At 35.5% G+C, this 12,752-nt stretch overlaps 1 pseudogene; it reads left to right on the top strand.

The window, feature by feature from the left end:
- LOC149140693 (protein PIN-LIKES 5-like) overlaps nt 1-5,809 on the top strand; it is a 33,996-nt pseudogene extending 28,187 nt beyond the window's left edge.
- The last annotated feature ends 6,943 nt before the right edge of the window (nt 5,810-12,752 follow it).

The raw sequence follows: 12,752 nt of genomic DNA, 5'->3' as shown, positions 1-12,752 counted from the left end.
TAATATCAACAGATGCTAACTAACTTACCATAGTATTAAATGCATTTAGATGCTCTGTCACCAAGTCTCCATCTTTCATCCTCAGGTTATACATCTTTTTCCCCAGGAACAATTTATTCACCAGAGACTTAGATTGGTACAAAGTCCCTAACTTGTCCCACAAAGCCTTCATCGTAGCTTCCCCTAATACATTCAACAATACGGAATTTGAAACACACTATCTTATTGTGCTCTTTGCCTTCCGTTCCAACTTCTTCCATTCTTCATCGGACACTCCCATTGGTTTAGTACTCAGATCTACAACGATCCACTGATCTTTATCCACCAACAGATCCTCCATCTTGAGTTTCCACAACTCAAAACTTTGACCATTAAATTTCTCGATCTCTATCTTTCCACTGCTCGCCATCTTCTTTCACCAACATAATTGATCTCGCAGATCTCCCACTGAACAAGATCTACCACAGGCCCAAGCGAAAACCCTCAGCAACAAAGGCGTCCCCTTGAAGCCAAAATAGCTCTGATACCAAATGTAGGTTTTAACCCCGTACAAAAATTACCTGCATATGAATTCTAAAACACAGAAAATAAACAATGCGAGAGCATAACACATAGAACACATATACATAGAGATTTTCCCTGGATCCCAAAACTGGGACTACCAGCTCAATTTTTTCATTATATTCCTTTCAATGTTACGATACATATTCATACATGCTGAAGCATCCAATACCATGGACCGAAAAAACATCGCATTTAAAACCATGGACCGAAAACCATTGCGTCCAAAACCATGTGTGAAAATCATGCACAAAACCAAAGGTGGGTCCGCCCAACCTAACATAGGGTCCAAAACCAAAATTTTCTGGGGCGCTACCCTGGATCCCATAGAGTGGGGTTACAGGTACCCCTCAAACCCCCTGTGACCCCCCCTCTAACCCCCCAGTTAACTATGTGGGCTAGTTGTGGAAAGAATATAACACAACCCAAAAACTTACTTAGATGGATAGAGGGATGTTGTTTACCATTGGGTTATGGGGTCAAATGTCAAGCAAACAAGTCTGGATCAAGTTCTAAAAATAGTGTCTATAGGTCAAGGTAGTTGAGTTATTTCAGATCTTAAGGTTGGATGGTGAAGTTGGTTTCAATCGGATCCAAAGAGAAATTAAGGGTTCCTTAGGCCGGACTATGAAAAAAGTGAAAGAGGTTAACCGGGATGGGAGAGAAATTAAGGATTCTCAGATCCAGATATTAGAAGAAAACATAGAAATGATCAACTTTTCAAAACATAGTGTACTTAAACAACTTCTGAGATAAATTTCCAGTTAATTCATTTACTTTAGATAACATGTATGTTTTTGAAATACATAAGAAGATAAAAAATTTGACAAAGAAAATACTTCACTGTAATATCTCAACACATGAATTCTGTAATGCAATATTTTTATTCCTCAGTCTAGTTTGCTGACTTGAAAAATTGGTACATTAACCCTCAGGTTTATGATCAATACAACTCTACAAATGTATAGCAATCCACACTCAATACTTCGAATTATGAAGTATTTATACTAAAGTAGTTTACAAAATATCCCAAACTATCTTGGGAATTAATCTAGGAGAAAGAAATATCTTCATGCAAGAAGATAGAGACAAATGTTCAATTGTTGTATGTTGTCCCTGTTTATTAGGTTGTGTTTTTCTTTATGCTCTGATATTTTGTTTTTTATTCTCTGCCTTGTTGTTTGTCTTCATGCTGGCTCTTCTTTTTACTTTGACCTTCCAACTGATACTCTTTTACCTGGCTGATCTGTCATTTTCCTTTTACTGTGTCATTTTCACCCTTACTGTACATTTTTACATTTTGATTGTGTATCTTTAAAGTAAGTCATTCAATTTATCCCATGTGTCTACATTTGGTAGTTGGATATTTACCATTTTCCTGTATATTTCTTCTGCTTCAGTGTATTTGGAAAAAGTGGGTTTATTTACAAAAAGGTGTTTTACCTCATGTTGGAGGTAAAACAAGTTTTCAAAGGTCTGATATAGGACCTTTCCAGTAGGAATCCCCTTCATAGAGGAAGTGTTTACCCCATCCCTTGCCACTTCTCTAATTCTTCTGTTGTAGTCTTCATGTGGCATCAATTTGTCATTTATTACCAAGGGATTTGGCAGACCTTTCTTCCTTAAAACATCAAACTTAACCATGAACTTGTCTATAGCCAGATGCATGGTTTGGCATTTATCTTCAAGGTTCATCATTAAATTCATCTTGGTGAGGACCTTTTTTACCTCTAGTATTGTGCCAGTCCTATCAGGGATTTCGATCTCCTGTAATTCATATTTGTTCTTGGAGTTGAGGAAATGAATTATTCTAGTGGCTTCCTCTGGCATATATCCCAGTTCTGCTTTAACTCTCTGTATGGCTTCTATAACCTATTTCACTAAGTCTTTTTACTCAAAGATTACTTGAATGGATGGACAAATATCATTGACAGAGTCAATGATATTGGCCCATAACTATTCCTTGGCTTGGCCAAGTGGCTCCTTTAATGTCAACTCTTTCTCTAATCTCTTTATCCTTTCATTCATTTTTGTTTACTTTTGTACTTCTTCTTTGTGCATAATCTGGGCAAGCTTGTTATCATTCTCTAGACTGGTTATCTTTTCCTTAAGCTTGTTTATTTATGTGGTCTGAATGGACATGTCTTCCATTTCCTTGACCAACTTACTTGCCCCATCACCTGGCTGAGCTGCTGCTATTTTCAAACCTATTGCTGATGCAGATTTGTGGCAGCTGGTAGTGCTATAGCCATTGGAGTTGTAGGAGCCAATGATGCTGCCAAAGTGGATGGTACTGCTGTGGTAACTGTTGGAATGACAGTGGCAGGGGAAGTCTCAAGACTAGCTTGTTTTAACTATATCAAGTTGTCTAACTCCTTCTCCATTTCCTTTAGTTGACCATTAAGTTGGAGAAGAAGGTCCATCATCTCCTCCCGATGAGTTTAGATCTCAAGGGCCCCTTCTGTATATGGATGCTCTAAATGAGGAAGTTTCAGTTGTTTTTTGAGAACAGCAATGTCCTCATTCTTTTTCTTTATTAACTTCTGAGTAGCCTTGATATCATTGGGATCATGTCCCAACTCAATCACCAAGTATTCTAGTGACTTGATCCTTTTGTCCTTGGCCCGTGAGGAGGCCTTCTCCAATTTGTACTATGTTTCCAATGAACTTTGCAGATTATGTGCAACCATAGCTTTACCTGTCAAGGTGGAATAGATCATCTCACCTGCCTGCTTCTGGAACTCAATTTGGTCAATGGGATGAACATCCCTGGCCAAAACCTCAAAATCCATTTTCCTATAGTCAGTTGATGTTTTCAGCTACTGGACTGTAGGTTGCATGAATGACATCTACATTTTTCCTGTTTTGATGTCAAAGGCTGACATCAACTTGCTTTGATTTGATGGTGTCTGCTTGATGTATTAGGCATAAGTTTCAGCCTTCAACTTCTCATTCCTAAACTTGATTTCCTTGTATCTGTCCTTGATATCCTTTTCTTTATCCACAGGCCTAGTGAATGAAGAAACCTCAACACTGAGCTGTCTCTTAATAAGTTAAGTGTTTGATGTTGAGGGCTAGTGAGTTTCTCCCGAAGCTGCCATGCCTTTGATTCTTTCCACCATTGTATCAGTGTCAGTGATTTCCACTGAGTCAATGGTATCTTCCTATTTAGTTACATGATTAAGCTTGGCCTCCTCCTGTAACTGATCTCAAACTATTCACCCATGGTTTCCATGGCTGAATTGGAACCCTCCTCCCTGGTTCTCTTTTCGTTTCTATCCTCATTTGCTGGAGTCTGTAAAATACGAGTCATTGGTTCTCCTAGTTTTGGAACCTTCAGGAAGGAACTTGTATCAATTTGTTTCTCTACAACAATAAATGTATTTTCTACATAAACTACAATATTTTCCATGTCTATTAGAGTGTTTTCCAACCATTCTGATTGGTTGGAAAACCTCTCAATGTCTGGTCTGGGATGATGGATGAAAGGTCCCAATTTGACCTTTATCCTTAGCTTGTTTATGACTCCATGAGGGTCATACTACCACATAAAGTTGTTCTTGAAATTCATTTCTTGCAAAATCCTATCTACCTCTGGTCTAGCTTCTCTAGTATTACAAATGAAGGGGCCCAATTGATTTTTTATTTTGAATTGGGTCTTCTTCCTAGCTGATAGGAAATTTACTTCATCAAAATTTATAATCTGCCTAAAGTATTCTAGTGCAAATATCCTCATGGGGAGGTATTTGGGCAGTTTGTAAGGGGAAAGTTGGCATCCATATATTCTTATCTTTGTGTGGTTCTGGTACAAATACCAGTCTCCCACCTTACTGTTCTTTGCCAACTGTAACACCCTTTTGATCTCTTGACTGATTCTAGGTTGAGGGCTACTGGTTAGCATATTCATAACTGGATGGACAAATGAATCAATGAAGTCCTTGTAAGTGAATATAGTGGAGTACTTTTGGATCAAGGGTGTCCAATATATAACTGATCTTGGGTTTCCTTTGGTATCCAACTTCTGAATGTTGACAGGGAATTTATTTCATTGGTAGTATAAGAACATATGAAATAAAACTAAAGAATACTTGAAAACTCTCTCAGTTGGTATTCTGGTGAATTGTTCATGCATCCTATCTGCTATGAACTGAGCATAGTTTTAAATTACAGCAGGAGGCTTACTTGGGCTAAATATGGAATGGAAAGCAAGGAAAAACTCATCCACATGTTCATCTGTAGTGTATCCTAGAATGCAGGAGAGCATGGTTATGATTTGTCTACCTCTCTCTAAAAAATGGTGGCAACATATGGAGGAGTTTCTGTAGGAGTATGAAACTCCTCTATGATGAAAGTTTGAAAGATGTGGGCTATCCTAGGACGGTCTAACTTGGTATAGAGGTCAAGCAAGCCTTTAATAGAAAGGGGGGTCTGATTTGGGCTTGGTTGGACTTGCAGAATTTGGTTAATGGATTCTGCAGTGATGGTGAATAAAACTTGCCAGTTAGGGGTGACAATGGCTCTTTGGCTGAGAATGTAGCAAGCATAACAAAAGTGGATGATTTCTGGGAATGGGTGCACTTTTGGGAACAAATACTTGGGCAAATTAGATTCCCAAAGGTGAATGCCATCATTCTGGTCAAAGAATTTGTCCTTACTCCAGCAGTGGAGCTTTATAAGGTAGGCAAGGGAAGTTGTGTCCTTTTTTTGGAATCTATGTCTACTAATGCAAGGTGGTCAATGTCCAGGTGAGGGGTTTCTATAGGTCTCACGTCTAGAGAGGTTTAGGAAGCCATAATTGGGTATACAGATATGAATTAGGCTTGTAGTAGATTCAGGAGTGAGGTTTAGAAGCTCTGGTAGTGGGAGGGTAGTTACAGTCTGTAAAAGAAGGGTTTGGGGTATACAAATAAGTTTTTCTTCTCAATTCAGGAAAGTTTGTTTAATTAATTTAGTCAATTAACCTTTCAATTTAAACTGTATGTTTTCTAATTTCAAAGGTCATTCTGGTTTTTTCCAAGAATACCTGGAAATTGATGGTTTGACGTGCAGACTGGGTTCAGTGGTGAATGCAGAAGGTACTGCAGCTTTCAACTATCAACTAGTTGCTTCAATTGGTATCCGAAACTTCTTTAGGTGGCAGAGGGTGGTCAAATTGGTCGTAAAGGATCAGGGTGTCGCAAATGGCTCAACAACAGTTTATAGTGAAAATGCAAGAAAAGAGCGAATTGGGGCATTTTCGGCCTTTTAACGGGTAACGGTCACATTTTGGTGTGGAAATAATCAATGAACAGTGGGCAGTTTTTGGTTTGGGCAGGGAGGTGGTTTTCTGGTCCATCTCACCGCTTTTGGAGGGTGGGTAGTATTTTTCATGAGCACGTGATCTACCCTGGTATCACCACATAGAAAAACAGTGCCCAGGCAAAATGTGAATCTCACGTGCTCTCGGGTTGTTATCAATCGAACGATGAACCCACGCGATATGGATGTACACTGTTGGATTTGGGGTTAGCAGATTGGAGGGCTATCGTGCAGTTGAGTTGCACGAAGGGAATCGAGAAAGTGATTTGCAGGGCCCGAGGTTTAATTACATAGAAATGTAATTAATTAGCGCATAATTGTCGTGTTTTTTAATATAAGCAGCGGGTTAATAAAGTGGGACCATGGGTTATGTGGTGGGGGTTTTCTAACTGCACCAAGGGTTGGTGGGTTAAAAAGGGTTTGTTGGCGAAATATGAAGCGAGGAAGTTAATTAGATAAAGCGGGGGCATAAAAACTTAGGATAAGGGGGTTTTTATGTGTTTTTCAGGGGAAAGAATGGAAATTAACAAGGGAGAAAGTGATATTTGTAATGGGGAATGCGTTTCACACTAGGGAAAGGGGTTTCAGGAAGGGAGGATGAGTTTTGAAGGGTAATTTCTAGGGAATGTGTGAAACCAAGGGGTAAAGATCAAAATGAAGGGAAAAAGGGTATTTTATAAGTAATGAAGGGATAATGGGGAAATTAGAAAATAAGTATGTGGGGGTATAGTGAAATGAGGGGAAATTAGTTAAACAAGCTTGGTGGATATCCTTTGCTTTCTCATAAATCCTCTTGCACATGAGACATATGATTAAGCATGATAAATGTGCTTTTGACTTAGTAACCTTGTGTATTTGCAACCTTTCTTCTACCTACCCTTTATTTATCCTAACATTTTCTCTTCACTTATTGGGTGCATTTATGCTTGCTAACCCTTTATTTCCTTTTCTTTTGACAAGCAAACTATCTAATTCTAACCTTATAACTTCCAATGACTCAGATTACAACTGATGAGGTCATTTTTATTCTCTACCTGACTACTGATCTGCCAAGGTTAAATTGTTTGGCTAGATCTTTATTCTCTATCTACTAACATGAAATTTAAAACATGAATGGATCAAGATTAAGCTATTTGACCATCATGGATTGTGGCATTTTTGACAAGTTGCACACAACCTTATTTTCATAGTAAAGTAAAAAGCAGTGGCATTTGAATCTGCACACTTTCATGATCTGTTTATTTCTTTTTGGGGTTCATATTTTTCACTTCTTTTTTTTTTATCTTTTTTTCTTTTCTTTTTGTCCTTTGTTTATTCTTTTAGGACATACCCTCTTTACATTTTTTAATTTTTAATATGGAAAACATTTTGCAGAAAGAAAAAGTATGTACAATATTACAAGACTGACCATAGCCAATTCAAAATTATGAATCCTATTATTATAGGACCCTAATAGTGGCTCCACATGGGGATGGCATTTCCTGGTGAAATGTCAAGAACTTTAAGATCAATAGCCTTTGAAATTGTGACTGTAATTATCTTGTAAACTTCTCTTCTGTGATTCTACTTTATTCCTACTTATGATGGTAAACCTTTCAAAGCTTAGGGCCTTCTCTCCAGGATTCAACCTCAAAAGATTACAATCCAATCCAATCTAAACTCTGCAATGTTATATACAATGAGCAAATTAAAATGAACTACTGTTAATTTATGGATAAGTAATGCTTCAACATCCTACCATTGACTAGTCCTCCTGGTAGATCTGTTCCATCTAACTATTTCAAGAAAAATGCATTATTACCTCTGTAACCATAAATGATATAAGGGCCTTGCCATACGAAATCACATTTTCCATGTTTACCTTTGTCTTCTCTTCTAGAATCCCATTTGAGAACTTTATCACCTATGTAAAAATCATCAAAAATATTTTTGATTTTATCCTAGATCACTTATGATTTGACATAGACTTCTTCTCTGGTTTGTTGCAAGTGTATTGTTTGATTTATCCTTCTTTGGATATCATTTGGTTCTACCCACAACTCTTGGATGATCTTCATCACTCGTACTCCTAAAGATGATGGAAAAACAACATCCATACCATATAGTAGTTGATAAGGAGATGTATCAATGGGCTTTTTCGTAGTTAGTCTGTTTGCCGATAAGGCATTGACCAAATTTTTGTTCCATGTCTTCTTGTTGTCTTCTAGCAGTTTCTTGATGCTATTGACAAGGCTTTTGTTTGAGGATTCTGCAAATCCATTACCTTGAGGGTAATAGGTAGTGGAATGGCCAAGGGTAATGTGATATTTGTTACAAAAGTCTACCATTTTCTTGGATTTAAAATCAGTTGCATTATCAGTAATGAGCTTTTAGGGGCATCCAAATATTGATAGGATATTGTTTTCAAGGAATGAGATAATGATAGAATCTATGGCTTGTCTAGAAGGGATGGATTCTATCCATTTAGTAAAGTAATCAGTGGCTGTCAAAATCCATTTATGTTGGGCTGAGGAGGATGGGTGAATTTCCCCAATGAAGTCTAAACCCCATTGTTGAAATGGCACTTCTGTGGATAAGGGTTTGAGATGTAAAGGTAAGATCTTCCCTTTGCCCTCAAATATCTGGCACTTGTGACAGGAGGTCACATGTTTCTTAACATCTGCAAAAGGGTGGGCCAGTAAAAACCTGCCCTCGCAATCTTGTCAGTAGTTGTTTTCCAATATAGGTGTCCTCCACAATCTCGTGCATGAAATTCTTGCATAATTTTGTGAGCTTCATCTTTCAATAAGAAATTTAATAGAATGTCACCATTATCTTTCCAAAATAAAGCATTATCTATGATACAATATTTCATTGATTTCATTTTTAAAAATCTAGCTTTAGTTCTAGATAAACCAGGAGGAGCTTGTAAGTTTAGTAAGACAAATATGATATCTTCATACCAAGGTGAATCTGTAAAAGGTTCATTGATCTGTGGAGTTGCCATTTCTTCCTGATCATTTAGGGCACCAATGAAATTTATATCTAAGGCCTCATAGTTTGATTCAACCATGAGTTTAGCTAAACCTTGGCCTTTGATAGGTTTTGTAGGCTTTATTTCTATGTCATATTCCAAAATTGTGGCAATCTGTTTGCCTCTCTTTCCTGCATACCCATTTTGTCTCAAAATGTCCTTTACTACTGAATTTGGAACATAAGCAATGATGTGTGAATACAAGATGTATGCCCTGAAATATTTAATAGCTTTCACTAAAGGAAGTGCTTATTTTTCCATTATTTTGTACTTTAGTGTAGCATCTCTCAAAGATTTGTTGAAAAATACGGTTGGTTGCTCATAACCTTGATCATTCTTTTGCAACAAGACTGCTGCAATAGTATGTTCTAAAGCAAAAGAAAAAATTATAAAATCTTTTTGGAAATCTGGACTTATGAGTACTAGAGTTTTGGTAAGGGCTTCTATAATGGCTTCAAAAGATTGTTTAGCCTCTACTATTCACTTAAGTATTGAATCTTTCTTTAACATGTTGTTTAGTTCTCTAATTAATTCTGCCAAGTTTGAAATGAATCTCCTAAGAAAATTTATTTTGCCTAAAAATGATTGTAATTCTTTGATGTTTCTAGGATGAGAGATGGTCAGGATTTCCTCTATTCTTACTGGATCTATTCTAATTCCATATTTGTATATTATGTGTCCCAAGAGTTTACCTTCTTCTAGACCAAAGAGTGCCTTTTTGGGATTTAAAGGAATACCAAATTTTCTGCATTTAATGAAAACTCTTCTTAGGTGATCCAGATGTTCATTATCTAATTTTGAAAACACTATAATATCTTCCTGGTAGACTACTAGAAATTCATGAATTTATTTGGGAAAGGATATATCCATAGCTCTTTGGAATGTAGCACCTGCATTCATTAATCCAAAAGGCATTTTCAAATACATGAAAGTAACCCAAGGAGTATTAAATGTAGTTTTTGCTTGATCCTCTAAGATCTGGTTATATCCAGAGAATCCATCAAGTTATGAAATTATTGATGAGCCTACTACCCTCTAAAGAATATGGTCCATTTTTGGGAGAGGATAGTTGTTTTTTAATGAGACTTTGTTCAAATTTCTGAAATCAACACAGAGTCTTATTTCTCCTGTTTTTTTCCTAGTAGTGACTAAGTTTGAGACCTAATCTGAATATCTAATGGGTGCTATGATCTGTGCATCATACATCCTTTTTAATTCCTTTTCAATGAGTTGCATAAGAACTGGATTAATTCTCCTAAGCTTATGTTTAAAGGGTTTATGGTCTTCTTTGATAGGTATCTTATGTTGAATTATGCTGGCGTCATAAGACTTAAGGTCTTCATAACTCCAGGCAAAGACATCTTGAAATTCTTTGAACAGATTTATATATTTAACCTTTTCATCTAGAGGTAAGGCTTTTGATATTTTAATGAGCTTAGGTTCTTCTTCAGTTCCTATGTTAAATTCTTCTATCTCTGCTCATAAAGGCTCCATTTTTTGTTTCCTAGCTACATCATTTGAATCAAACAAGTCTTCTACTGGGACTAATCCCTTGGGCAAAAAGTTATCTTTAAGGTTTAAAATTTCAGGATCTTCAATCATTATTTCTTCTATTTCTACATTTTCTAAGTTATCTATTTCTACTTTAATGAAATTAGTGGGTTTATTCAGATTTAAAGAATTTATATCTATTTCACTATCTATGTCATTGTCTATTGCACAATCTGTATCTATATTACAGTTTTGAAACTCACCTTCAACATTCATGAAATCATAAATTTGAGAATCTTGTGAGAAAATTTGCCAATATTTCAAATTTTCAGGTATAACAGGCCTATGTCTCACTTCTGCAGTGTACTGGTGGTTGGGCTGAAAAGGAAATTTGCAGGTACTAGCAAAAGTGGCAAGACTGTGAGCTTGCATATTCTGTTTCCTAGGAATGACAACAAAGTCAGTTTCTAGAAGGTCCTTGATCAAATCTAGGACAATCTCTCTATATTGGATAAGTCTAGGATTATTTACAGAGTATTCACCTTTGATTTGTTTTATAATCAATTATGAGTCTCCCATGATAGAAACTCTCTTGGCTCCAAGTTTTCTAACCATTTATAGTCCTCAAATTAGAGCTTCATATTTTTCCATGTTATTTGTGCATTGTAAGTTTAATCTAAAGGCATGACCTTCAGAATTATTGTTTTCCATGTTGTGAATCCAAACTCCCGCACCTGTTCCTAATCTATTCACAAAGCCATCAAAATCTAGATGCCATAGGGACTCATGAAAAATGTTTTCACTATTAGGTGTTTTGTATTTTTTTTCGACAGTTGTGATTTAATTTTTGTCATGTTCTGAATTGTACAAGATAAAAGAGTCCATATCAGAATGCATGGGTATATACGGAAATTATTTGGTTTTTCTACACTACTCACCATGTATTTCATCAATGTTTCTCTATAAAGTTTTCTTTGTTGACCAAAAATAAAAATAGTGGAATATGACATATCTAACTGTAAAGATCCTTGTAATTCTGCTCCCCATGAGCGAGACAACAGCATTCCATACTTGGGTGGGATATCAACAGCTAATATGTCAATGACAATAATCTTTATTAGACACTAGACTAGAGTTACACACAAAGCTTTAATCAGGCCTAGGCATTTAACTTGGCTAGAATCAAATGAAAATAGGTCCTTGTATGGTCTAGTGATATCTAAGTTTAGTCTCTCCATGATTGCTTTTGACATTAAGTTATGGGATGCCCCTGAGTCTAGCATAGAATTACGCAAAATTTTGTCATGAACATTCAAGCTAATGTAGAAAGGAGGGATACCCCCTTGCTAATGTGTGCCATTTACTTCAGGACCAAAAAATAACTCAATTTTATCATCATTCGAGTTTACAACATCCTCTCCTTCACCTCTATTTAATGTTTCAGCGATTTATCCTCTATATGATTCATTTTTTACTAGCTCAGTCAAAGGAATTGATATTTTCAATTTTGCTATTTCAGTCTTAATGTTGAATGGAAATTGAGTTTTGCTTGATTGGATGAGATCTTCCTTAGTAAATGTGGTTTGTATATTTAGAGTTGGTGAATTCACACAGTGCCTTGGAAAAATAGTGATAATGTTTTGAAGTGATGAAACAATATTTCATGTGTAAATTGTAGTCCAACCAATATTAAGCTAGAAACTCATATTGTAATGTTTGAGATTTCATATAATATAATTTTTATGGTTGAAATTATTAATAGTTGTACTTGGTATTATTTAGTATTGTAATTAACATATGTAACATTGCATTTTCATATTAGATGAGCATGCACATTGTATGACAATTTTCTAATATAGTTGAAAAATCATACTAATTAATTTATGTAGATTAATAGTGAACACACAAAATTAATCTAAAACTATTAAATTAGTAGTTTATATTGATAAATTATGGACATAAATAAAATGAATATACAATGACTAAATTAGTCATTTTTATTGGTTATTAAATAAAGTAAATGAAATGAATATAAACTATTAAATCAATCATTTATATAAGGAATATGAAACTACCAAAAAAAGATAAATGACTATTGTAAATGATAATTTTTTTTATTACAAATTATGACTAAATTTTGCGTATATACAACTATTAATAGCTAATTTACAGTATCTTATAACATGACTAAAATCTAGTCATATTTCTTTGGTCATTAATTGGTTTCAAACGATGAGTAAAATTTGCATATATATTATTATTAGTAGTTAATTTATAGTATCTTATAATGTGACCAATATTTTTGTCATATATCTTTGGTCAATAATTGGTTTTCTTGGGAGTTCATGTAATAATATATTTTGTTTTGTATTTGGTCATTGATTGTGGC

Source organism: Pinus tabuliformis, chromosome X (genome assembly GCF_031772625.1).
Source record: "Pinus tabuliformis cultivar Carrire ecotype Pingquan chromosome X, CPIR1, whole genome shotgun sequence".
Classification (NCBI taxonomy): domain Eukaryota; kingdom Viridiplantae; phylum Streptophyta; class Pinopsida; order Pinales; family Pinaceae; genus Pinus; species Pinus tabuliformis.
Note: the sequence above shows the minus strand (reverse complement) of the source record. Positions and strands in the feature narration are given on the sequence as shown.